Here is a 27649-nt window from a genome sequence, read left to right on the forward strand (position 1 = left end):
TGCTAACATATTCTGAACGTTCACGGGTGTAGGATGCATTTTCCGTGCCCAAAATATTTTTGGGAAATTCAGTCGTCTAGGATGCTGGTTAATGCCGCTTTCAGGCTGCAAATGTTTTTGGGACATTCAGAGCTCTCTGACACAGTTTTTGGGCCACCAACATTTTCTGGACTTTACGGGGTCTAGGATGTCTGTAAACCCCTTTTTTGGGCCTCCAAAGTTATCAACCTTTTTGCAGGCCTAAGAAGCATTTTAAGGCCTTTTTTGGGCTGCTAACATATACTGAACTTTCAGGGGTGTCAGATGCATTTTTCGTGACCAATATATTTTTGGGAATTTCAGTGGTCTAGGGTGCGGGTTAATGCTCCTTTCAAGCTACAAATGTTTTTGGGTCATTCAGAGCTCTCTGACAGTTTTTGGGCCACCAACATTTTCTGGACTTTAGGGGGTCTAGGATGTCTGTAAACCCCTTTTTTGGGCCTCCAAAGTTTTCAACCTTTTTGCAGGCCTAAGATGCATTTTAAGGCCTTTTTTGGGCTGCTAACATATACTGAACTTTCAGGGGTGTAGGATGCATTTTTCGTGCCCAATAGATTTTTGGTATTTTCAGTGGTTTAGGATGCGGGTTAATGCCCCTTTCAGGCTGCAAATGTTTTTGGGACATTCAGAGCTCTCTGACACAGTTTTTGGGCCACCAACATTTTCTGGACTTTAGGGGGTCTAGGATGTCTGTAAACCCCTTTTTTGGGCCTCCAAAGTTTTCAAACTTTTTTCAGGCCTTAGATGCATTTTAAGGGCTTTTTTGGCTGCTAACATATACTGAACGTTCAGGGGTATAGGATTCATTTTTTTGTTCCCAATATATTATTGGTATTTTCAGTGGTCTAGGATGCGGGTTAATGCCCCTTTCAGGCTGCAAATGTTTTTGGGACACCCAGAGCTCTCTGACACAGTTTTTGGGCCACCAACATTTTCTGGACTTTACGTGGTCTAGGATGTCTGTAAACCACTTTTTTGGGCCTCCAAAGTTATCAACCTTTTTGCAGGCCTAAGAAGCATTTTAAGGCCTTTTTTGCCTGCTAACATATTCTGAACGTTCACAGGTGTAAGATGCATTTTCCATGCCCAAAATATTTTTGGGAAATTCAGTGGTCTAGGATGCGGGTTAATGCCCCTTTCAGGCTGCAAATGTTTTTGGGACATTCAGAGCTCTCTGACACAGTTTTTGGGCCACCAACATTTTCTGGACTTTAGGGGGTCTAGGATGTCTGTAAACCCCTTTTTTGGGCCTCCAAAGTTTTCAACCTTTTTGCAGGCATAAGAAGCATTTAAAGGCTGTTTTTGGCTGCTAACATATACTGAACTTTCAGGGGTGTAGGATGCATTTTTCGTGCCCAATATATTTTTGGGAATTTCAGTGGTCTAGGGTGCGGGTTAATGCCCCTTTCAAGCTGCAAATGTTTTTGTGTCATTCAGAACTCTCTGACAGTTTTTGGGACACCAACATTTTCTGGACTTTAGGGGGTCTAGGATGTCTGTAAACCCCTTTTTTGGGCCTCCAAAGTTTTCAACCTTTTTGCAGGCCTAAGATGCATTTTAAGGCCTTTTTTGCATGCTAACATATTCCGAACGTCTAGGGGTGTAGGATGCATTTTCCGTGCCCAAAATATTTTTCAGAATTTCAGTGGTCTAGGATGCGGGTTAATGCCCCTTTCAGGCTGCGAATGTTTTTGGGACATTCAGAGCTCTCTGACACAGTTTTTGGGCCACCAACATTTTCTGGACTTTAGGGGGTCTAGGATGTCTGTAAACCCCTTTTTTGGGCCTGCAAAGTTTTAAACCTTTTTGCAGGCCTAAGATGCATTTTAAGGCCTTTTTTGGGCTGCCAACAGATACTGAACTTTGAGGGGTGTAGGATGCATTTTTCGTGCCCAATATATTTTTGGGAATTTCAGTGTTCTAGGGTGCGGGTACATGCCCCTTTCAAGCTGCAAATGTTTTTGGGACATTCAGAGATCTCTGACACAGGTTTTGGGCCACCAACATTTTCTGGACTTTAGGGGGTCTAGGATGTCTGTAAACCCCTTTTTTGGGCCTCCAAAGTTTTCAACCTTTTTGCAGGCCTAAGAAGCATTTTAAGGCCTTTTTTGCCTGCTAACATATTCTGAACGTTCACAGGTGTAGGATGCATTTTCCGTGCCCAAAATATTTTTGGGAAATTCAGTCGTCTAGGATGCGGGTTAATGCCCCTTTCAGGCTGCAAATGTTTTTGGGACATTCAGAGCTCTCTGACACAGTTTTTGGGCCACTAACATTTTCTGGACTTTACGGGGTCTAGGATGTCTGTAAACCCCTTTTTTGGGCCTCCAAAGTTTTCAACCTTTTTGCAGGCCTAAGATGCATTTTAAGGCCTTTTTGGCTGCTAACATATACTGAACGTTCAGGGGTATAGAATTCATTTTTTTGTTCCCAATATATTATTGGTATTTTCAGTGGTCTAGGATGCGGGTTAATGCCCCTTTCAGGCTGCAAATGTTCTTGGGACATTCAGAGCTCTCTGACACAGTTTTTGGGCCACCAACATTTTCTGGACTTTACAGGGTGTAGGATGTCTGTAAACCCCTTTTTTGGGCCTCCAAAGTCATCAACATTTTTGCAGGCCTAAGATGCATTTTAAGGCCTTTTTTGCCTGCTAACATATTCTGAATGTTCACGGGTGTAGGGTGCATTTTCCGTGCCCAAAATATTTTTGGGAAATTCAGTCGTCTAGGATGCGGGTTAATGCCCCTTTCAGGCTGCAAAAGTTTTTGGGACATTCAGAGCTCTCTGACACAGTTTTTGGGCCACAAACATTTTCTGGACTTTAGGGGGTCTAGGATGCCTGTAAACCCCTTTTTTGGGCCTTCAAAGTTTTCAACCTTTTTGCAGGCCTAAGAAGCATTTTAAGGCCTTTTTTGGGCTGCTAACATATACTGAACTTTCAGGGGTGTAGGATGCATTTTTCGGGCCCAATTTATTTTTGGGAATTACAGTGGTCTAGGGTGCGGGTTAATGCTCCTTTCAAGCTGCAAATGTTTTTGGGTCATTCAGAGCTCTCTGACAGTTTTTGGGCCACCAACATTTTCCGGACTTTAGGGGGTCTAGGATGTCTGTAAACCCCTTTTTTGGGCCTCCAAAGTTTTCAACCTTTTTGCAGGCCTAAGAAGCATTTTAAGGCTTTTTTTGGCTGCTAAAATATACTGAACTTTCAGGGGTGTATGATGCATTTTTCCTGCCCTATATATTTTTGGGAATTTCAGTGGTCTAGGGTGCGGGTTAATGCTCCTTTCAAACTGAAAATGTTTTTGGGTCATTCAGAGCTCTGGCAGTTTTTGGGCTACCAACATTTTCTGGACTTTAGGGAGTCTAGGATGTCTGTAAACCCCTATTTTGGGTCTCCAAAGTTTTCAACCTTTTTGCAGGCCTCAGATGCATTTTAAGGCCTTTTTGCCTACTAACATATTATGAACGTTCACGGGTGTAGGATGCATTTTCCGTGCCCAAAATATTTTTGGGAAATTCAGTCGTCTAGGATGCGGGTTAATGCCCCTTTCAGGCTGCAAATGGTTTTGGGACATTCAGAGCTATCTGACACAGTTTTTGGGCCACCAACATTTTCTGGACTTTGGGGGGTCTAGGATGTCTGTAAACCCCTATTTTGGGCTTCCAACGTTTTCAACCTTTTTGCAGGCCTCAGATGCATTTTAAGGCCTTTTTGCCTGCTAACATATTCTGATGGTTCACGGGTGTAGGATGCATTTTCCGTGCCCAAAATATTTTTGGGAAATTCAGTCGTCTAGGATGCGGGTTAATGCCCCTTTCAGGCTGCAAATGGTTTTGGGACATTCAGAGCTCTCTGACACCGTTTTTGGGCCACAAACATTTTCTGGACTTTAGGGGGTCTAGGATGTCTGTAAAGCCCTTTTTTGGGCCTCCAAAGTTTTCAACTTTTTTGCAGGCATTAGATGCATTTTAAGGGCTTTTTTGGCTGCTAACATATACTGAACGTTCAGGGGTATAGGATTCTTTTTTTTTTTCCCAATATATTTTTGGGATTTTCAGTGGTCTAGGATGCGGGTTAATGCCCCTTTCAGGCTGCAAATGTTTTTGGGACATTCAGAGCTCTCTGACACAGTTTTTGGGCCACCAACATTACCTGGACTTTAGGGGGTCTAGGATGCCTGTAAAGCCCTTTTTTGGACCTCCAAAGTTTTCAACCTTTTTGCAGGCCTAAGAAGCATTTAAGGCTTTTTTTGGCTGCTAACATATACTGAACTTTCAGGGGTGTAGGATGCATTTTCAGTGCCCAAAATATTTTTGGGAATTACAGTGGTCTAGGGTGCGGGTTAATGCCCCTTTCAGGCTGCGAATGTTTTTGGGACATTCAGAGCTCTCTGACATAGTTTTTGGGCCACCAACATTTTCTGGACTTTAGGGGGTCTAGGATGTCTGTAAACCCCTTTTTTGGGCCTGCAAAGTTTTAAACCTTTTTGCAGGCCTAAGATGCATTTTAAGGCCTTTTTTGGGCTGCCAACAGATACTGAACTTTGAGGGGTGTAGGATGCATTTTTCGTGCCCAATAAATTTTTGAGAATTTCAGTGTGCTAGGGTGCGGGTACATGCCCCTTTCAAGCTGCAAATGTTTTTGGGACATTCAGAGATCTCTGACACAGGTTTTGGGCCACCAACATTTTCTGGACTTTAGTGGGTCTAGGATGTCTGTAAAGCCATTTTTTGGGCCTCCAAAGTTTTCAACCTTTTTGCAGGCCTAAGAAGCATTTTAAGGCCTTTTTTGCCTGCTAACATATACTGAACTTTCAGGGGTATAGGATTCATTTTTTCGTTCCCAATATATTTTTGTGATTTTCAGTGGTCTAGGATGCGGGTTAATGCCTCTTTCAGCCTGCAAATGTTTTTGGGACATTCAGAGCTCTCTGACACAGTTTTTGGGCCACCAACATTTTCTGGACTTTAGTGGGTCTAGGATGTCTGTAAACCCCTTTTTTTAGCCTCCAAAGTTTTCAACCTTTTTGCAGGCCTAAGAAGCATTTTAAGGCTTTTTTTGGCTGCTAAAATATACTGAACTTTCAGGGGTGTAGTATGCATTTTTCGTGCCCAATATATTTTTGGGATTTTCAGTGGTCTAGGATGCGGGTTAATGCCCCTTTCAGGGACATTCAGAGCTCTCTGACACAGTTTTTGGGCCACCAACATGTTCTGGACTTTACGGGGTCTAGGATATCTGTAAACCCCTTTTTTGGGCCTCCAAAGTTATCAACCTTTTTGCAGGCCTAAGATGCATTTTAAGGCCTTTTTTGCCTGCTAACATATTCTGAACGTTCACGGGTGTAGGATGCATTTTCCGTGCCCAAAATATTTTTGGGAAATTCAGTCGTCTAGGATGCGGGTTAATGCCCCTTTCAGGCTGCAAATGTTTTTGGGACATTCAGAGCTCTCTGACACAGTTTTTGGGCCACCAACATTTTCTGGACTTTACGGGGTCTAGGATGTCTGTAAACCCCTTTTTTTAGCCTCCAAAGTTTTCAACCTTTTTGCAGGCCTAAGAAGCATTTTAAGGCTTTTTTTGGCTGCTAACATATACTGAACTTTCAGGGGTGTAGTATGCATTTTTCGTGCCCAATATATTTTTGGAAATTTCAGTGGTCTAGGGTGCAGGTTAATGCCCCTTTCAGGCTGCAAATGTTTTTGGGACATTCAGAGCTCTCTGACACAGTGTTTGGGCCACAAACATTTTCTGGACTTTAGGGGGTCTAGGATGTCTGTAAACGTCTTTTTTGGGCCTGCAAAGTTTTAAACCTTTTTGCAGGCCTAAGATGCATTTTAAGGCCTTTTGTGGGCTGCTAACAGATACTGAACTTTGAGGGGTGTAGGATGCATTTTTCGTGCCCAAAATATTTTTCAGAATTTCAGTGGTCTAGGATGCGGGTACATGCCCCTTTCAAGCTGCAAATGTTTTTGGGACATTCAGAGCTCTCTGACACGGTTTTTGGGCCACCTACATTTTCTGGACTTTAGGGGGTCTAGGATGACTGTAAACCCCTTTTTTGGGCCTACAAAGTTTTCAACCTTTTTGCAGGCCTATGATGCATTTTAAGGCCTTTTTTGGGCTGCTAACATATACTGAACTTTCAGGGGTGTAGGATGCATTTTTCGTGCCCAATATATTTTTGTGAATTTCAGTGGTCTAGCATGTGGGTTAATGTCCCTTTCAAGCTGCAAATGTTTTTGGGACATTCAGAGATCTCTGACACAGTTTCTGGGCCACCAACATTTTCTGGACTTTAGGGGGTCTAGGATGTCTGTAAACCCCTTTTTTGGGCCTCCAAAGTGTTCAACCTTTTTGCAGGCCTAAGATGCATTTTAAGGCCTTTTTTGCCTGCTAACATATTCTGAACGTTCACAGGTGTGTAGGATGCATTTTCTGTGCCCAAAATATTTTTGGGAAATTCAGTCATCTAGGATGCGGGTTAATGCCCCTTTCAGGCTGCAAATGTTTTTGGGACATTCAGAGCTCTCTGACACAGTTTTTGGGCCACCAACATTTTCTGGACTTTACGGGGTCTAGGATGTCTGTAAACCCCTTTTTTGGGCCTCCGAAGTTTTCAACCTTTTTGCAGGCCTAAGATGCATTTTAAGGCCTTTTTTGGGCTGCTAACATATACTGAACTTTCAGGGGTGTAGGATGCATTTTTCGTGCCCAATATATTTTTGGGAATTTCAGTGGTCTAGGGTGCGGGTTAATGCTCCTTTCAAGCTACAAATGTGTTTGGGTCATTCAGAGCTCTCTGACAGTTTTTGGGCCACCAACATTTTCTGGACTTTAGGGGGTCTAGGATGTCTGTAAACCCCTTTTTTGGGCCTCCAAAGTTTTCAACCTTTTTGCAGGCCTAAGATGCATTTTAAGGGCTTTTTTGGCTGCTAACATATACTGAACGTTCAGGGGTATAGAATTCATTTTTTTGTTCCCAATATATTATTGGTATTTTCAGTGGTCTAGGATGCGGGTTAATGCCCCTTTCAGGCTGCAAATGTTTTTGGGACATTCAGAGCTCTCTGACACAGTTTTTGGGCCACCAACATTTTCTGGACTTTACGGGGTCTAGGATGTCTGTAAACCCCTTTTTTGGGCCTCCAAAGTCATCAACCTTTTTGCAGGCCTAAGATGCATTTTAAGGCCTTTTTTGCCTGCTAACATATTCTGAACGTTCACGGGTGTAGGGTGCATTTTCCGTGCCCAAAATATTTTTGGGAAATTCAGTCGTCTAGGATGCGGGTTAATGCCCCTTTCAGGCTGCAAATGTTTTTGGGACATTCAGAGCTCTCTGACACAGTTTTTGGGCCACCAACATTTTCTGGACTTTACGGGGTCTAGGATGTCTGTAAACCCCTTTTTTTAGCCTCCAAAGTTTTCAACCTTTTTGCAGGCCTAAGAAGCATTTTAAGGCTTTTTTTGGCTGCTAACATATACTGAACTTTCAGGGGTGTAGTATGCATTTTTCGTGCCCAATATATTTTTGGAAATTTCAGTGGTCTAGGGTGCAGGTTAATGCCCCTTTCAGGCTGCAAATGTTTTTGGGACATTCAGAGCTCTCTGACACAGTGTTTGGGCCACAAACATTTTCTGGACTTTAGGGGGTCTAGGATGTCTGTAAACGTCTTTTTTGGGCCTGCAAAGTTTTAAACCTTTTTGCAGGCCTAAGATGCATTTTAAGGCCTTTTGTGGGCTGCTAACAGATACTGAACTTTGAGGGGTGTAGGATGCATTTTTCGTGCCCAAAATATTTTTCAGAATTTCAGTGGTCTAGGATGCGGGTACATGCCCCTTTCAAGCTGCAAATGTTTTTGGGACATTCAGAGCTCTCTGACACGGTTTTTGGGCCACCTACATTTTCTGGACTTTAGGGGGTCTAGGATGACTGTAAACCCCTTTTTTGGGCCTACAAAGTTTTCAACCTTTTTGCAGGCCTATGATGCATTTTAAGGCCTTTTTTGGGCTGCTAACATATACTGAACTTTCAGGGGTGTAGGATGCATTTTTCGTGCCCAATATATTTTTGTGAATTTCAGTGGTCTAGCATGTGGGTTAATGTCCCTTTCAAGCTGCAAATGTTTTTGGGACATTCAGAGATCTCTGACACAGTTTTTGGGCCACCAACATTTTCTGGACTTTAGGGGGTCTAGGATGTCTGTAAACCCCTTTTTTGGGCCTCCAAAGTTTTCAACCTTTTTGCAGGCATAAGAAGCATTTAAAGGCTGTTTTTGGCTGCTAACATATACTGAACTTTCAGGGGTGTAGGATGCATTTTTCGTGCCCAATATATTTTTGGGAATTTCAGTGGTCTAGGGTGCGGGTTAATGCCCCTTTCAAGCTGCAAATGTTTTTGGGTCATTCAGAACTCTCTGACAGTTTTTGGGACACCAACATTTTCTGGACTTTAGGGGGTCTAGGATGTCTGTAAACCCCTTTTTTGGGCCTCCAAAGTTTTCAACCTTTTTGCAGGCCTAAGATGCATTTTAAGGCCTTTTTTGCATGCTAACATATTCCGAACGTCTAGGGGTGTAGGATGCATTTTCCGTGCCCAAAATATTTTTGGGAAATTCAGTGGTCTAGGATGCGGGTTAATGCCCCTTTCAGGCTGCGAATGTTTTTGGGACATTCAGAGCTCTCTGACACAGTTTTTGGGCCACCAACATTTTCTGGACTTTAGGGGGTCTAGGATGTCTGTAAACCCCTTTTTTGGGCCTGCAAAGTTTTAAACCTTTTTGCAGGCCTAAGATGCATTTTAAGGCCTTTTTTGGGCTGCCAACAGATACTGAACTTTGAGGGGTGTAGGATGCATTTTTCGTGCCCAATATATTTTTGGGAATTTCAGTGTTCTAGGGTGCGGGTACATGCCCCTTTCAAGCTGCAAATGTTTTTGGGACATTCAGAGATCTCTGACACAGGTTTTGGGCCACCAACATTTTCTGGACTTTAGGGGGTCTAGGATGTCTGTAAACCCCTTTTTTGGGCCTCCAAAGTTTTCAACCTTTTTGCAGGCCTAAGAAGCATTTTAAGGCCTTTTTTGCCTGCTAACATATTCTGAACGTTCACAGGTGTAGGATGCATTTTCCGTGCCCAAAATATTTTTGGGAAATTCAGTCGTCTAGGATGCGGGTTAATGCCCCTTTCAGGCTGCAAATGTTTTTGGGACATTCAGAGCTCTCTGACACAGTTTTTGGGCCACCAACATTTTCTGGACTTTACGGGGTCTAGGATGTCTGTAAACCCCTTTTTTGGGCCTCCAAAGTTTTCAACCTTTTTGCAGGCCTAAGATGCATTTTAAGGCCTTTTTGGCTGCTAACATATACTGAACGTTCAGGGGTATAGAATTCATTTTTTTGTTCCCAATATATTATTGGTATTTTCAGTGGTCTAGGATGCGGGTTAATGCCCCTTTCAGGCTGCAAATGTTTTTGGGACATTCAGAGCTCTCTGACACAGTTTTTGGGCCACCAACATTTTCTGGACTTTACAGGGTGTAGGATGTCTGTAAACCCCTTTTTTGGGCCTCCAAAGTCATCAACATTTTTGCAGGCCTAAGATGCATTTTAAGGCCTTTTTTGCCTGCTAACATATTCTGAACGTTCACGGGTGTAGGGTGCATTTTCCGTGCCCAAAATATTTTTGGGAAATTCAGTCGTCTAGGATGCGGGTTAATGCCCCTTTCAGGCTGCAAATGTTTTTGGGACATTCAGAGCTCTCTGACACAATTTTTGGGCCACAAACATTTCCTGGACTTTAGTGGGTCTAGGATGTCTGTAAAGCCCTTTTTTGGGCCTCCAAAGTTTTCAACCTTTTTGCAGGCCTAAGAAGCATTTTACGGCCTTTTTTGGGCTGCTAACATATACTGAACTTTCAGGGGTATAGGATTCATTTTTTCGTTCCCAATATATTTTTGTGATTTTCAGTGGTCTAGGATGTGGGTTAATGCCCCTTTCAGGCTGCAAATGTTTTTGGGACATTCAGAGCTCTCTGACACAGTTTTTGGGCCACCAACATTTTCTGGACTTTACGGGGTCTAGGTTGTCTGTAAACCCCTTTTTTGGGCCTCCAAAGTTTTCAACCTTTTTGCAGGCCTAAGATGCATTTTAAGGCCTTTTTGGCTGCTAACATATACTGAACGTTCAGGGGTATAGAATTCATTTTTTTGTTCCCAATATATTATTGGTATTTTCAGTGGTCTAGGATGCGGGTTAATGCCCCTTTCAGGCTGCAAATGTTTTTGGGGACATTCAGAGCTCTCTGACACAGTTTTTGGGCCACCAACATTTTCTGGACTTTACAGGGTGTAGGATGTCTGTAAACCCCTTTTTTGGGCCTCCAAAGTCATCAACATTTTTGCAGGCCTAAGATGCATTTTAAGGCCTTTTTTGCCTGCTAACATATTCTGAACGTTCACGGGTGTAGGGTGCATTTTCCGTGCCCAAAATATTTTTGGGAAATTCAGTCGACTAGGATGGGGGTTAATGCCCCTTTCAGGCTGCAAATGTTTTTGGGACATTCAGAGCTCTCTGACACAATTTTTGGGCCACAAACATTTCCTGGACTTTAGTGGGTCTAGGATGTCTGTAAAGCCCTTTTTTGGGCCTCCAAAGTTTTCAACCTTTTTGCAGGCCTAAGAAGCATTTTACGGCCTTTTTTGGGCTGCTAACATATACTGAACTTTCAGGGGTATAGGATTCATTTTTTCGTTCCCAATATATTTTTGTGATTTTCAGTGGTCTAGGATGTGGGTTAATGCCCCTTTCAGGCTGCAAATGTTTTTGGGACATTCAGAGCTCTCTGACACAGTTTTTGGGCCACCAACATTTTCTGGACTTTACGGGGTCTAGGATGTCTGTAAACCCCTTTTTTGGGCCTCCAAAGTCATCAACCTTTTTGCAGGCCTAATATGCATTTTAAGGCCTTTTTTGCCTGCTAACATATTCTGAATGTTCACGGGTGTAGGGTGCATTTTCCGTGCCCAAAATATTTTTGGGAAATTCAGTCGTCTAGGATGCGGGTTAATGCCCCTTTCAGGCTGCAAATGTTTTTGGGACATTCAGAGCTCTCTGACACAGTTTTTGGGCCACAAACATTTTCTGGACTTTAGGGGGTCTAGGATGCCTGTAAACCCCTTTTTTGGGCCTTCAAAGTTTTCAACCTTTTTGCAGGCCTAAGATGCATTTTAAGGCCTTTTTTGGGCTGCTAACATATACTGAACTTTCAGGGGTGTAGGATGCATTTTTCGGGCCCAATTTATTTTTGGGAATTACAGTGGTCTAGGGTGCGGGTTAATGCTCCTTTCAAGCTGCAAATGTTTTTGGGTCATTCAGAGCTCTCTGACAGTTTTTGGGCCACCAACATTTTCCGGACTTTAGGGGGTCTAGGATGTCTGTAAACCCCTTTTTTGGGCCTCCAAAGTTTTCAACCTTTTTGCAGGCCTAAGAAGCATTTTAAGGCTTTTTTTGGCTGCTAAAATATACTGAACTTTCAGGGGTGTATGATGCATTTTTCCTGCCCTATATATTTTTGGGAATTTCAGTGGTCTAGGGTGCGGGTTAATGCTCCTTTCAAGCTGAAAATGTTTTTGGGTCATTCAGAGCTCTGGCAGTTTTTGGGCTACCAACATTTTCTGGACTTTAGGGAGTCTAGGATGTCTGTAAACCCCTATTTTGGGTCTCCAAAGTTTTCAACCTTTTTGCAGGCCTCAGATGCATTTTAAGGCCTTTTTGCCTGCTAACATATTATGAACGTTCACGGGTGTAGGATGCATTTTCCGTGCCCAAAATATTTTTGGGAAATTCAGTGGTCTAGGATGCGGGTACATGCCCCTTTCAAGCTGCAAATGTTTTTGGGACATTCAGAGCTCTCTGACACGGTTTTTGGGCCACCTACATTTTCTGGACTTTAGGGGGTCTAGGATGACTGTAAACCCCTTTTTTGGGCCTACAAAGTTTTCAACCTTTTTGCAGGCCTATGATGCATTTTAAGGCCTTTTTTGGGCTGCTAACATATACTGAACTTTCAGGGGTGTAGGATGCATTTTTCGTGCCCAATATATTTTTGTGAATTTCAGTGGTCTAGCATGTGGGTTAATGTCCCTTTCAAGCTGCAAATGTTTTTGGGACATTCAGAGATCTCTGACACAGTTTTTGGGCCACCAACATTTTCTGGACTTTAGGGGGTCTAGGATGTCTGTAAACCCCTTTTTTGGGCCTCCAAAGTTTTCAACCTTTTTGCAGGCATAAGAAGCATTTAAAGGCTGTTTTTGGCTGCTAACATATACTGAACTTTCAGGGGTGTAGGATGCATTTTTCGTGCCCAATATATTTTTGGGAATTTCAGTGGTCTAGGGTGCGGGTTAATGCCCCTTTCAAGCTGCAAATGTTTTTGGGTCATTCAGAACTCTCTGACAGTTTTTGGGACACCAACATTTTCTGGACTTTAGGGGGTCTAGGATGTCTGTAAACCCCTTTTTTGGGCCTCCAAAGTTTTCAACCTTTTTGCAGGCCTAAGATGCATTTTAAGGCCTTTTTTGCATGCTAACATATTCCGAACGTCTAGGGGTGTAGGATGCATTTTCCGTGCCCAAAATATTTTTGGGAAATTCAGTGGTCTAGGATGCGGGTTAATGCCCCTTTCAGGCTGCGAATGTTTTTGGGACATTCAGAGCTCTCTGACACAGTTTTTGGGCCACCAACATTTTCTGGACTTTAGGGGGTCTAGGATGTCTGTAAACCCCTTTTTTGGGCCTGCAAAGTTTTAAACCTTTTTGCAGGCCTAAGATGCATTTTAAGGCCTTTTTTGGGCTGCCAACAGATACTGAACTTTGAGGGGTGTAGGATGCATTTTTCGTGCCCAATATATTTTTGGGAATTTCAGTGTTCTAGGGTGCGGGTACATGCCCCTTTCAAGCTGCAAATGTTTTTGGGACATTCAGAGATCTCTGACACAGGTTTTGGGCCACCAACATTTTCTGGACTTTAGGGGGTCTAGGATGTCTGTAAACCCCTTTTTTGGGCCTCCAAAGTTTTCAACCTTTTTGCAGGCCTAAGAAGCATTTTAAGGCCTTTTTTGCCTGCTAACATATTCTGAACGTTCACAGGTGTAGGATGCATTTTCCGTGCCCAAAATATTTTTGGGAAATTCAGTCGTCTAGGATGCGGGTTAATGCCCCTTTCAGGCTGCAAATGTTTTTGGGACATTCAGAGCTCTCTGACACAGTTTTTGGGCCACCAACATTTTCTGGACTTTACGGGGTCTAGGATGTCTGTAAACCCCTTTTTTGGGCCTCCAAAGTTTTCAACCTTTTTGCAGGCCTAAGATGCATTTTAAGGCCTTTTTGGCTGCTAACATATACTGAACGTTCAGGGGTATAGAATTCATTTTTTTGTTCCCAATATATTATTGGTATTTTCAGTGGTCTAGGATGCGGGTTAATGCCCCTTTCAGGCTGCAAATGTTTTTGGGACATTCAGAGCTCTCTGACACAGTTTTTGGGCCACCAACATTTTCTGGACTTTACAGGGTGTAGGATGTCTGTAAACCCCTTTTTTGGGCCTCCAAAGTCATCAACATTTTTGCAGGCCTAAGATGCATTTTAAGGCCTTTTTTGCCTGCTAACATATTCTGAACGTTCACGGGTGTAGGGTGCATTTTCCGTGCCCAAAATATTTTTGGGAAATTCAGTCGTCTAGGATGCGGGTTAATGCCCCTTTCAGGCTGCAAATGTTTTTGGGACATTCAGAGCTCTCTGACACAATTTTTGGGCCACAAACATTTCCTGGACTTTAGTGGGTCTAGGATGTCTGTAAAGCCCTTTTTTGGGCCTCCAAAGTTTTCAACCTTTTTGCAGGCCTAAGAAGCATTTTACGGCCTTTTTTGGGCTGCTAACATATACTGAACTTTCAGGGGTATAGGATTCATTTTTTCGTTCCCAATATATTTTTGTGATTTTCAGTGGTCTAGGATGTGGGTTAATGCCCCTTTCAGGCTGCAAATGTTTTTGGGACATTCAGAGCTCTCTGACACAGTTTTTGGGCCACCAACATTTTCTGGACTTTACGGGGTCTAGGTTGTCTGTAAACCCCTTTTTTGGGCCTCCAAAGTTTTCAACCTTTTTGCAGGCCTAAGATGCATTTTAAGGCCTTTTTGGCTGCTAACATATACTGAACGTTCAGGGGTATAGAATTCATTTTTTTGTTCCCAATATATTATTGGTATTTTCAGTGGTCTAGGATGCGGGTTAATGCCCCTTTCAGGCTGCAAATGTTTTTGGGGACATTCAGAGCTCTCTGACACAGTTTTTGGGCCACCAACATTTTCTGGACTTTACAGGGTGTAGGATGTCTGTAAACCCCTTTTTTGGGCCTCCAAAGTCATCAACATTTTTGCAGGCCTAAGATGCATTTTAAGGCCTTTTTTGCCTGCTAACATATTCTGAACGTTCACGGGTGTAGGGTGCATTTTCCGTGCCCAAAATATTTTTGGGAAATTCAGTCGACTAGGATGGGGGTTAATGCCCCTTTCAGGCTGCAAATGTTTTTGGGACATTCAGAGCTCTCTGACACAATTTTTGGGCCACAAACATTTCCTGGACTTTAGTGGGTCTAGGATGTCTGTAAAGCCCTTTTTTGGGCCTCCAAAGTTTTCAACCTTTTTGCAGGCCTAAGAAGCATTTTACGGCCTTTTTTGGGCTGCTAACATATACTGAACTTTCAGGGGTATAGGATTCATTTTTTCGTTCCCAATATATTTTTGTGATTTTCAGTGGTCTAGGATGTGGGTTAATGCCCCTTTCAGGCTGCAAATGTTTTTGGGACATTCAGAGCTCTCTGACACAGTTTTTGGGCCACCAACATTTTCTGGACTTTACGGGGTCTAGGATGTCTGTAAACCCCTTTTTTGGGCCTCCAAAGTCATCAACCTTTTTGCAGGCCTAATATGCATTTTAAGGCCTTTTTTGCCTGCTAACATATTCTGAATGTTCACGGGTGTAGGGTGCATTTTCCGTGCCCAAAATATTTTTGGGAAATTCAGTCGTCTAGGATGCGGGTTAATGCCCCTTTCAGGCTGCAAATGTTTTTGGGACATTCAGAGCTCTCTGACACAGTTTTTGGGCCACAAACATTTTCTGGACTTTAGGGGGTCTAGGATGCCTGTAAACCCCTTTTTTGGGCCTTCAAAGTTTTCAACCTTTTTGCAGGCCTAAGATGCATTTTAAGGCCTTTTTTGGGCTGCTAACATATACTGAACTTTCAGGGGTGTAGGATGCATTTTTCGGGCCCAATTTATTTTTGGGAATTACAGTGGTCTAGGGTGCGGGTTAATGCTCCTTTCAAGCTGCAAATGTTTTTGGGTCATTCAGAGCTCTCTGACAGTTTTTGGGCCACCAACATTTTCCGGACTTTAGGGGGTCTAGGATGTCTGTAAACCCCTTTTTTGGGCCTCCAAAGTTTTCAACCTTTTTGCAGGCCTAAGAAGCATTTTAAGGCTTTTTTTGGCTGCTAAAATATACTGAACTTTCAGGGGTGTATGATGCATTTTTCCTGCCCTATATATTTTTGGGAATTTCAGTGGTCTAGGGTGCGGGTTAATGCTCCTTTCAAGCTGAAAATGTTTTTGGGTCATTCAGAGCTCTGGCAGTTTTTGGGCTACCAACATTTTCTGGACTTTAGGGAGTCTAGGATGTCTGTAAACCCCTATTTTGGGTCTCCAAAGTTTTCAACCTTTTTGCAGGCCTCAGATGCATTTTAAGGCCTTTTTGCCTGCTAACATATTATGAACGTTCACGGGTGTAGGATGCATTTTCCGTGCCCAAAATATTTTTGGGAAATTCAGTCGTCTAGGATGCGGGTTAATGCCCCTTTCAGGCTGCAAATGGTTTTGGGACATTCAGAGCTATCTGACACAGTTATTGGGCCACCAACATTTTCTGGACTTTAGGGGGTCTAGGATGTCTGTAAACCCCTATTTTGGGCTTCCAACGTTTTCAACCTTTTTGCAGGCCTCAGATGCATTTTAAGGCCTTTTTGCCTGCTAACATATTCTGATCGTTCACGGGTGTAGGATGCATTTTCCGTGCCCAAAATATTTTTGGGAAATTCAGTCGTCTAGGATGCGGGTTAATGCCCCTTTCAGGCTGCAAATGGTTTTGGGACATTCAGAGCTCTCTGACACCGTTTTTGGGCCACAAACATTTTCTGGACTTTAGGGGGTCTAGGATGTCTGTAAAGCCCTTTTTTGGGCCTCCAAAGTTTTCAACATTTTTGCAGGCCTAAGATGCATTTTAAGGCCTTTTTTGCCTGCTAACATATTCTGAACGTTCACGGGTGTAGGGTGCATTTTCCGTGCCCAAAATATTTTTGGGAAATTCAGTCGTCTAGGATGCGGGTTAATGCCCCTTTCAGGCTGCAAATGTTTTTGGGACATTCAGAGCTCTCTGACACAATTTTTGGGCCACAAACATTTCCTGGACTTTAGTGGGTCTAGGATGTCTGTAAAGCCCTTTTTTGGGCCTCCAAAGTTTTCAACCTTTTTGCAGGCCTAAGAAGCATTTTACGGCCTTTTTTGGGCTGCTAACATATACTGAACTTTCAGGGGTATAGGATTCATTTTTTCGTTCCCAATATATTTTTGTGATTTTCAGTGGTCTAGGATGTGGGTTAATGCCCCTTTCAGGCTGCAAATGTTTTTGGGACATTCAGAGCTCTCTGACACAGTTTTTGGGCCACCAACATTTTCTGGACTTTACGGGGTCTAGGATGTCTGTAAACCCCTTTTTTGGGCCTCCAAAGTCATCAACCTTTTTGCAGGCCTAATATGCATTTTAAGGCCTTTTTTGCCTGCTAACATATTCTGAATGTTCACGGGTGTAGGGTGCATTTTCCGTGCCCAAAATATTTTTGGGAAATTCAGTCGTCTAGGATGCGGGTTAATGCCCCTTTCAGGCTGCAAATGTTTTTGGGACATTCAGAGCTCTCTGACACAGTTTTTGGGCCACAAACATTTTCTGGACTTTAGGGGGTCTAGGATGCCTGTAAACCCCTTTTTTGGGCCTCCAAAGTCATCAACCTTTTTGCAGGCCTCAGATGCATTTTAAGGCCTTTTTTGCCTGCTAACATATTCTGAATGTTCACGGGTGTAGGGTGCATTTTCCGTGCCCAAAATATTTTTGGGAAATTCAGTCGTCTAGGATGCGGGTTAATGCCCCTTTCAGGCTGCAAATGTTTTTGGGACATTCAGAGCTCTCTGACACAGTTTTTGGGCCACAAACATTTTCTGAACTTTAGTGGGTCTAGGATGTCTGTAAAGCCATTTTTTGGGCCTCCAAAGTTTTCAACCTTTTTGCAGGCCTAAGAAGCATTTTAAGGCCTTTTTTGGGCTGCTAACATATACTGAACTTTCAGGGGTATAGGATTCATTTTTTTGTTCCCAATATATTTTTGTGATTTTCAGTGGTCTAGGATGCGGGTTAATGCCTCTTTCAGCCTGCAAATTTTTTTGGGACATTCAGAGCTCTCTGACACAGTTTTTGGGCCACCAACATGTTCTGGACTTTAGTGGGTCTAGGATGTCTGTAAACCCCTTTTTTTAGCCTCCAAAGTTTTCAACCTTTTTGCAGGCCTAAGAAGCATTTTAAGGCTTTTTTTGGCTGCTAAAATATACTGAACTTTCAGGGGTGTAGTATGCATTTTTCGTGCCCAATATATTTTTGGGATTTTCAGTGGTCTAGGATGCGGGTTAATGCCCCTTTCAGGCTGCAAATGTTTTTGGGACATTCAGAGCTCTCTGACACAGTTTTTGGGCCACCAACATGTTCTGGACTTTACGGGGTCTAGGATATCTGTAAACCCCTTTTTTGGGCCTCCAAAGTTATCAACCTTTTTGCAGGCCTAAGATGCATTTTAAGGCCTTTTTTGCCTGCTAACATATTCTGAACGTTCACGGGTGTAGGATGCATTTTCCGTGCCCAAAATATTTTTGGGAAATTCAGTCGTCTAGGATGCGGGTTAATGCCCCTTTCAGGCTGCAAATGTTTTTGGGACATTCAGAGCTCTCTGACACAGTTTTTGGGCCACCAACATTTTCTGGACTTTACGGGGTCTAGGATGTCTGTAAACCCCTTTTTTTAGCCTCCAAAGTTTTCAACCTTTTTGCAGGCCTAAGAAGCATTTTAAGGCTTTTTTTGGCTGCTAACATATACTGAACTTTCAGGGGTGTAGTATGCATTTTTCGTGCCCAATATATTTTTGGAAATTTCAGTGGTCTAGGGTGCAGGTTAATGCCCCTTTCAGGCTGCAAATGTTTTTGGGACATTCAGAGCTCTCTGACACAGTGTTTGGGCCACAAACATTTTCTGGACTTTAGGGGGTCTAGGATGTCTGTAAACGCCTTTTTTGGGCCTGCAAAGTTTTAAACCTTTTTGCAGGCCTAAGATGCATTTTAAGGCCTTTTGTGGGCTGCTAACAGATACTGAACTTTGAGGGGTGTAGGATGCATTTTTCGTGCCCAAAATATTTTTCAGAATTTCAGTGGTCTAGGATGCGGGTACATGCCCCTTTCAAGCTGCAAATGTTTTTGGGACATTCAGAGCTCTCTGACACGGTTTTTGGGCCACCTACATTTTCTGGACTTTAGGGGGTCTAGGATGACTGTAAACCCCTTTTTTGGGCCTCCAAAGTTATCAACCTTTTTGCAGGCCTAAGATGCATTTTAAGGCATTTTTTGCCTGCTAACATATTCTGAACGTTCACGGGTGTAGGATGCATTTTCCGTGCCCAAAATATTTTTGGGAAATTCAGTCGTCTAGGATGCTGGTTAATGCTCCTTTCAAGCTACAAATGTTTTTGGGTCATTCAGAGCTCTCTGCCAGTTTTTGGGCCACCAACATTTTCTGGACTTTAGGGGGTCTAGGATGTCTGTAAACCCCTTTTTTGGGCCTCCAAAGTTTTCAATCTTTTTGCAGGCCTAAGATGCATTTTAAGACCTTTTTTGCCTGCTAACATATTCTGAACTTTCACGGGTACAAGATGCATTTTCCGTGCCCAAAATATTTTTGGGAAATTCAGTCGTCTAGGATGCGGGTTAATGCCCTTTCAGGCTGCAAATGTTTTTGGGACATTCAGAGCTCTCTGACACAGTTTTTGGGCCACCAACATTTTCTGGACTTTAGGGGGTCTAGGATGTCTGTAAACCCCTTTTTTGGGCCTCCAAAGTTTTCAAACTTTTTTCAGGCCTTAGATGCATTTTAAGGGCTTTTTTGGCTGCTAACATATACTGAACGTTCAGGGGTATAGGATTCATTTTTTTGTTCCCAATATATTATTGGTATTTTCAGTGGTCTAGGATGCGGGTTAATGCCCATTTCAGGCTGCAAATGTTTTTGGGACATCCAGAGCTCTCTGACACAGTTTTTGGGCCACCAACATTTTCTGGACTTTACGGGGTCTAGGATGTCTGTAAACCCCTTTTTTGGGCCTCCAAAGTTATCAACCTTTTTGCAGGCCTAAGAAGCATTTTAAGGCCTTTTTTGCCTGCTAACATATTCTGAACGTTCACGGGTGTAAGATGCATTTTCCATGCCCAAAATATTTTTGGGAAATTCAGTCGTCTAGGATGCGGGTTAATGCCCCTTTCAGGCTGCAAATGTTTTTGGGACATTCAGAGCTCTCTGACACAGTTTTTGGGCCACCAACATTTTCTGGACTTTAGGGGGTCTAGGATGTCTGTAAAGCCCTTTTTTGGGCCTCCAAAGTTTTCAACCTTTTTGCAGGCCTAAGAAGCATTTTAAGGCCTTTTTTGGGCTGCTAACATATACTGAACTTTCAGGGGTATAGGATTCATTTTTTCGTTCCCAATATATTTTTTTGATTTTCAGTGGTCTAGGATGCGGGTTAATGCCTCTTTCAGCCTGCAAATGTTTTTGGGACATTCAGAGCTCTCTGACACAGTTTTTGGGCCACCAACATTTTCTGGACTTTACGGGGTCTAGGATGACTGTAAACCCCTTTTTTTAGCCTCCAAAGTTTTCAACCTTTTTGCAGGCCTAAGAAGCATTTTAAGGCTTTTTTTGGCTGCTAAAATATACTGAACTTTCAGGGGTGTATGATGCATTTTTCCTGCCCTATATATTTTTGGGAATTTCAGTGGTCTAGGGTGCGGGTTAATGCCCCTTTCAAGCTGAAAATGTTTTTGGGTCATTCAGACCTCTGACAGTTTTTGGGCTACCAACATTTTCTGGACTTTAGGGAGTCTAGGATGTCTGTAAACCCCTATTTAGGGTCTCCAAAGTTTTCAACCTTTTTGCAGGCCTCAGATGCATTTTAAGGCCTTTTTGCCTGCTAACATATTATGAACGTTCACGGGTGTAGGATGCATTCTCCGTGCCCAAAATATTTTTGGGAAATTCAGTCGTCTAGGATGCGGGTTAATGCCCCTTTCAGGCTGCAAATGGTTTTGGGACATTCAGAGCTCTCTGACACAGTTTTTGGGCCACCAACATTTTCTGGACTTTAGGGGGTCTAGGATGTCTGTAAACCCCTATTTTGGGCTTCCAACGTTTTCAACCTTTTTGCAGGCCTCAGATGCATTTTAAGGCCTTTTGCCTGCTAACATATTCTGATCGTTCACGGGTGTAGGATGCATTTTCCGTGCCCAAAATATTTTTGGGAAATTCAGTCGTCTAGGATGCGGGTTAATGCCCCTTTCAGGCTGCAAATGGTTTTGGGACATTCAGAGCTCTCTGACACCGTTTTTGGGCCACAAACATTTTCTGGACTTTAGGGGGTCTAGGATGTCTGTAAAGCCCTTTTTTGGGCCTCCAAAGTTTTCAACTTTTTTGCAGGCATTAGATGCATTTTAAGGGCTTTTTTGGCTGCTAACATATACTGAACGTTCAGGGGTATAGGATTCTTTTTTTTTTTCCCAATATATTTTTGGGATTTTCAGTGGTCTAGGATGCGGGTTAATGCCCTCTTTCAGGCTGCAAATGTTTTTGGGACATTCAGAGCTCTCTGACACAGTTTTTGGGCCACCAACATTTTCTGGACTTTAGGGGGTCTAGGATGTCTGTAAACCCCTTTTTTGGGCCTGCAAAGTTTTAAACCTTTTTGCAGGCCTAAGATGCATTTTAAGGCCTTTTTTGGGCTGCCAACAGATACTGAACTTTGAGGGGTGTAGGATGCATTTTTCGTGCCCAATATATTTTTGGGAATTTCAGTGTTCTAGGGTGCGGGTACATGCCCCTTTCAAGCTGCAAATGTTTTTGGGACATTCAGAGATCTCTGACACAGGTTTTGGGCCACCAACATTTTCTGGACTTTAGGGGGTCTAGGATGTCTGTAAACCCCTTTTTTGGGCCTCCAAAGTTTTCAACCTATTTGCAGGCCTAAGATGCATTTTAAGGCCTTTTTTGCCTGCTAACATATTCTGAACGTTCACAGGTGTAGGATGCATTTTCCGTGCCCAAAATATTTTTGGGAAATTCAGTCGTCTAGGATGCGGGTTAATGCCCCTTTCAGGCTGCAAATGTTTTTGGGACATTCAGAGCTCTCTGACAGTTTTTGGGCCACCAACATTTTCTGGACTTTACGGGGTCAAGGATGTCTATAAACCCCTTTTTTGGGCCTCCAAAGTTTTCAACCTTTTTGCAGGCCTAAGATGCATTTTAAGGCCTTTTTGGCTGCTAACATATACTGAACGTTCAGGGGTATAGAATTCATTTTTTTGTTCCCAATATATTATTGGTATTTTCAGTGGTCTAGGATGCGGGTTAATGCCCCTTTCAGGCTGCAAATGTTTTTCGGACATTCAGAGCTCTCTGACACAGTTTTTGGGCCACCAACATTTTCCGGACTTTACGGGGTGTGGGATGTCTGTAAACCCCTTTTTTGGGCCTCCAAAGTCATCAACCTTTTTGCAGGCCTAAGATGCATTTTAAGGCCTTTTTTGCCTGCTAACATATTCTGAACGTTCACGGGTGTAGGGTGCATTTTCCGTGCCCAAAATATTTTTGGGAAATTCAGTCGTCTAGGATGCGGGTTAATGCCCCTTTCAGGCTGCAAATGTTTTTGGGACATTCAGAGCTCTCTGACACAATTTTTGGGCCACAAACATTTCCTGGACTTTAGTGGGTCTAGGATGTCTGTAAAGCCCTTTTTTGGGCCTCCAAAGTTTTCAACCTTTTTGCAGGCCTAAGAATCATTTTACGGCCTTTTTTGGGCTGCTAACATATACTGAACTTTCAGGGGTATAGGATTCATTTTTTCGTTCCCAATATATTTTTGTGATTTTCAGTGGTCTAGGATGTGGGTTAATGCCCCTTTCAGGCTGCAAATGTTTTTGGGACATTCAGAGCTCTCTGACACAGTTTTTGGGCCACCAACATTTTCTGGACTTTACGGGGTCTAGGATGTCTGTAAAGCCCTTTTTTGGGCCTCCAAAGTTTTCAACCTTTTTGCAGGCCTAAGAAGCATTTTAAGGCTTTTTTTGGCTGCTAAAATATACTGAACTTTCAGGGGTGTAGTATGCATTTTTCGTGCCCAATATATTTTTGGGATTTTCAGTGGTCTAGGATGCGGGTTAATGCCCCTTTCAGGCTGCAAATGTTTTTGGGACATTCAGAGCTCTCTGACACAGTTTTTGGGCCACCAACATGTTCTGGACTTTACGGGGTCTAGGATATCTGTAAACCCCTTTTTTGGGCCTCCAAAGTTATCAACCTTTTTGCAGGCCTAAGATGCATTTTAAGGCCTTTTTTGCCTGCTAACATATTCTGAACGTTCACGGGTGTAGGATGCATTTTCCGTGCCCAAAATATTTTTGGGAAATTCAGTCGTCTAGGATGCGGGTTAATGCCCCTTTCAGGCTGCAAATGTTTTTGGGACATTCAGAGCTCTCTGACACAGTTTTTGGGCCACCAACATTTTCTGGACTTTAGGGGTTCTAGGATGTCTGTAAACCCCTTTTTTGGGCCTTCAAAGTTTTCAACCTTTTTGCAGGCCTAAGATGCATTTTAAGGCCTTTTTTGCCTGCTAACATATTCTGAACGTTCACGGGTGTAGGATGCATTTTCCGTGCCCAAAATATTTTTGGGAAATTCAGTCGTCTAGGATGCGGGTTAATGCCCCTTTCAGGCTGCAAATGTTTTTGGGACATTCAGAGCTCTCTGACACAGTTTTTGGGCCACCAACATTTTCTGGACTTTAGGGGGTCTAGGATGTCTGTAAAGCCCTTTTTTGGGCCTCCAAAGTTATCAACCTTTTTGCAGGCCTAAAATGCATTTTAAGGCCTTTTTTTGGGCTGCTATCATATTCTGAACTTTCAGGGGTGTAGGATGCATTTTTCGTGCCCAAAATATTTTTGAGAATTTCAGTGGTCTAGGATGCGGGTTAATGCCCCTTTCAGGCTGCAAATGGTTTTGGGACATTCAGAGCTCTCTGACATAGTTTTTGGGCCGCCAGCATTTTCTGGAGTTTAGGGGGTCTAGGATGTCTGTAAACCCCTTTTTTGGGCCTGCAAAGTTTTAAACCTTTTTGCAGGCCTAAGATACATTTTAAGGCCTTTTTTGGGCTGCTAACAGATACTGAACTTTCAGGGGTGTATGATGCATTTTTCGTGCCCTATATATTTTTGGGAATTTCAGTGGTCTAGGGTGCGGGTTAATGCCCCTTTCAGGGTGCAAATGTTTTTGGGACATTCAGAGCTCTCTGACATAGTTTTTGGGCCACCAACATTTTCTGGACTTTACGGAGTCTAGGATGCCTGTACACCCCTTTTTTGGGCCTCCAAAGTTTTCAACCTTTTTGCAGGCCTAAAATGCATTTTAAGGCCTCTATTGGGCTGCTAACATATTCTGAACTTTCAGGGGTGTAGGATGCATTTTCAGTGCCCAGAATATTTTTGGGAAATTCAGTGGTCTAGGATGCGGGTTAATGCCCCTTTCAGGCTGCAAATGTTTTTGGGACATTCAGAGCTCTCCGACACAGTTTTCTGGGCCACCAACATTTTCTGGACTTTAGGGGGTCTGGGATGTCTGTAAACCCCTTTTTTGGGCCTACAAAGTTTTCGACCTTTTTGCAGGCATAAGAAGCATTTAAAGGCTGTTTTTGGCTGCTAACATATACTGAACTTTCAGGGGTGTAGGATGCATTTTTCGTGCCCAATATATTTTTGGGAATTTCAGTGGTCTAGGGTGCGGGTTAATGCCCCTTTCAAGCTGCAAATGTTTTTGGGTCATTCAGAGCTCTCTGACACAGTATTTGGGCCACCAACATTTTCTGGACTTTAGGGGGTCTAGGATGTCTGTAAACCCCTTTTTTGGGCCTCCAAAGTTTTCAACCTTTTTGCAGGCCTAAGATGCATTTTAAGGCCTTTTTTGCATGCTAACATATTCTGAACGTCCAGGGGTGTAGGATGCATTTTCCGTGCACAAAATATTTTTCAGAATTTCAGTGGTCTAGGATGCGGGTTAATGCCCCTTTCAGGCTGCAAATGTTTTTGGGACATTCAGAGCTCTCTGACACAGTATTTGGGCCACCAACATTTTCTGGACTTTAGGGGGTCTAGGATGGCTGTAAACCCCTTTTTTGGGCCTGCAAAGTTTTAAACCTTTTTGCAGGTCTAAGATGCATTTTAAGGCCTTTTTTGCCTGCTAACATATTCTGAACGTTCACAGGTGTAGGATGCATTTTCCGTGCCCAAAATATTTTTGGGAAATTCAGTCGTCTAGGATGCGGGTTAATGCCCCTTTCAGGCTGCAAATGTTTTTGGGACATTCAGAGCTCTCTGACACAGTTTTTGGGCCACCAACATTTTCTGGACTTTACGGGGTGTAGGATGTCTGTAAACCCCTTTTCTGGGCCTCCAAAGTCATCAACCTTTTTGCAGGCCTAAGATGCATTTTAAGGCCTTTTTTGCCTGCTAACATATTCTGAACGTTCACGGGTGTAGGGTGCATTTTCCGTGCCCAAAATATTTTTGGGAAATTCAGTCGTCTAGGATGCGGGTTAATGCCCCTTTCAGGCTGCAAATGTTTTTGGGACATTCAGAGCTCTCTGACACAGTTTTTGGGCCACAAACATTTTCTGGACTTTAGGGGGTCTAGGATGTCTGTAAAGCCCTTTTTTGGGCCTCCAAAGTTTTCAACCTTTTTTCAGGCCTTAGATGCATTTTAAGGGCTTTTTTGGCTGCTAACATATACTGAACGTTCAGGGGTATAGGATTCATTTTTTCGTTCCCAATATATTTTTGGGATTTTCAGTGGTCTAGGATGCAGGTTAATGCCCCTTTCAGGCTGCAAATGTTTTTGGGACATTCAGAGCTCTCTGACACAGTTTTTGGGCCACCAATATTTTCTGGACTTTAGGGGCTCTAGGATGCCTGTAAACCCCTTTTTTGGGCATCCAAAGTTTTCAACCTTTTTGCAGACCTAAAATGCATTTTAAGGCCTTTTTGGGCTGCTAATATATACTGAACTTTCAGGGTGTAGGATGCATTTTCCGTGCCCAAAATATTTTTGGGAAATTCAGTGGTCTAGGATGCGGGTTAATGCCCCTTTCAGGCTGCAAATGTTTTTGGGACATTCAGAGCTCTCTGACACAGTTTTTGGGCCACCATCATTTTCTGGACTTTACGGGGTCTAGGATGTCTGTAAACCCCTTTTTTGGGCCTCCGAAGTTTTCAACCTTTTTGCAGGCCTAAGATGCATTTTAAGGCCTTTTTTGGGCTGCTAACATATACTGAACTTTCAGGGGTGTAGGATGCATTTTTCGTGCCCAATATATTTTTGGGAATTTCAGTGGTCTAGGGTGCGGGTTAATGCTCCTTTCAAGCTACAAATGTGTTTGGGTCATTCAGAGCTCTCTGACAGTTTTTGGGCCACCAACATTTTCTGGACTTTAGGGGGTCTAGGATGTCTGTAAACCCCTTTTTTGGGCCTCCAAAGTTTTCAACCTTTTTGCAGGCCTAAGATGCATTTTAAGGCCTTTTTTGGCTGCTAACATATTCTGAACGTTCACGGGTGTAGGGTGCATTTTCCGTGCCCAAAATATTTTTGGGAAATTCAGTCGTCTAGGATGCGGGTTAATGTCCCTTTCAGGCTGCAAATGTTTTTGGGACATTCAGAGCTCTCTGACACAGTTTTTGGGCCACAAACATTTTCTGGACTTTAGTGGGTCTAGGATGTCTGTAAAGCCCTTTTTTGGGCCTCCAACGTTTTCAACCTTTTTGCAGGCCTAAGAAGCATTTTAAGGCCTTTTTTGGGCTGCTAACATATACTGAACTTTCAGGGGTGTAGGATGCATTTTTCGTGCCCAATATATTTTTGGGAATTTCAGTGGTCTAGGGTGCAGGTTAATGCCCCTTTCAGGCTGCAAATGTTTTTGGGACATTCAGAGCTCTCTGGCACAGTGTTTGGGCCACAAACATTTTCTGGACTTTAGGGGGTCTAGGATGTCTGTAAAGCCCTTTTTTGGGCCTCCAAAGTTTTCAACCTTTTTGCAGGCCTAAGATGCATGTTAAGGCCTTTTTTGGGCTGCTAACATATACTGAACTTTCAGGGGTGTAGGATGCATTTTTCGTGCCCAATATATTGTTGGGAATTTCAGTGGTCTAGGGTGTGGGTTAATGCTCCTTTCAAGCTACAAATGTTTTTGGGTCATTCAGAGCTCTCTGACAGTTTTTGGGCCACCAACATTTTCTGGACATTAGGGCGTCTAGGATGTCTGTAAACCCCTTTTTTGGGCCTCCAAAGTTTTCAACCTTTTTGCAGGCCTAAGTTGCATTTTAAGACCTTTTTTGCCTGCTAACATATTCTGAACTTTCACAGGTGTAAGATGCATTTTCCGTGACCAAAATATTTTTGGGAAATTCAGTCGTCTAGGATGCGGGTAATGCCCCTTTCAGGCTGCAAATGTTTTTGGGACATTCAGAGCTCTCTGACAGTGTTTGGGCCACAAACATTTTCTGGACTTTAGGGGGTCTAGGATGTCTGTAAAGCCCTTTTTTGGGCCTCCAAAGTTTTCAACCTTTTTGCAGGCCTTAGATGCATTTTAAGGCCTTTTTTGCCTGCTAACATATTCTAAACGTTCACGGGTGTAGGATGCATTTTCCGTGCCCAAAATATTTTTGGGAAATTCAGTCGTCTAGGGTGCGGGTTAATGCCCCTTTCAGGCTGCAAATGTTTTTGGGACATTCAGAGCTCTCTGACACAGTTTTTGGGCCACCAACATTTTCTGGACTTTACGGGGTCTAGGATGTCTGTAAACCCCTTTTTTGGGCCTCCAAAGTTATCAACCTTTTTGCAGGCCTAAGAAGCATTTTAAGGCCTTTTTTGGGCTGCTAACATATACCGAACTTTCAGGGGTGTAGGATGCATTTTTCGTGACCAATATATTTTTGGGAATTTCAGTGGTCTAGGGTGCGGGTTAATGCTCCTTTCAAGCTACAAATGTTTTTGGGTCATTCAGAGCTCTCTGACAGTTTTTGGGCCACCAACATTTTCTGGACTTTAGGGGGTCTAGGATGTCTGTAAACCCCTTTTTTGGGCCTCCAAAGTTTTCAACC

This window comes from Ambystoma mexicanum, chromosome 14 (assembly GCF_040938575.1).
Source record: "Ambystoma mexicanum isolate Mex_15411 chromosome 14, UKY_AmexF1_1, whole genome shotgun sequence".
Lineage (NCBI taxonomy): Eukaryota > Metazoa > Chordata > Amphibia > Caudata > Ambystomatidae > Ambystoma > Ambystoma mexicanum.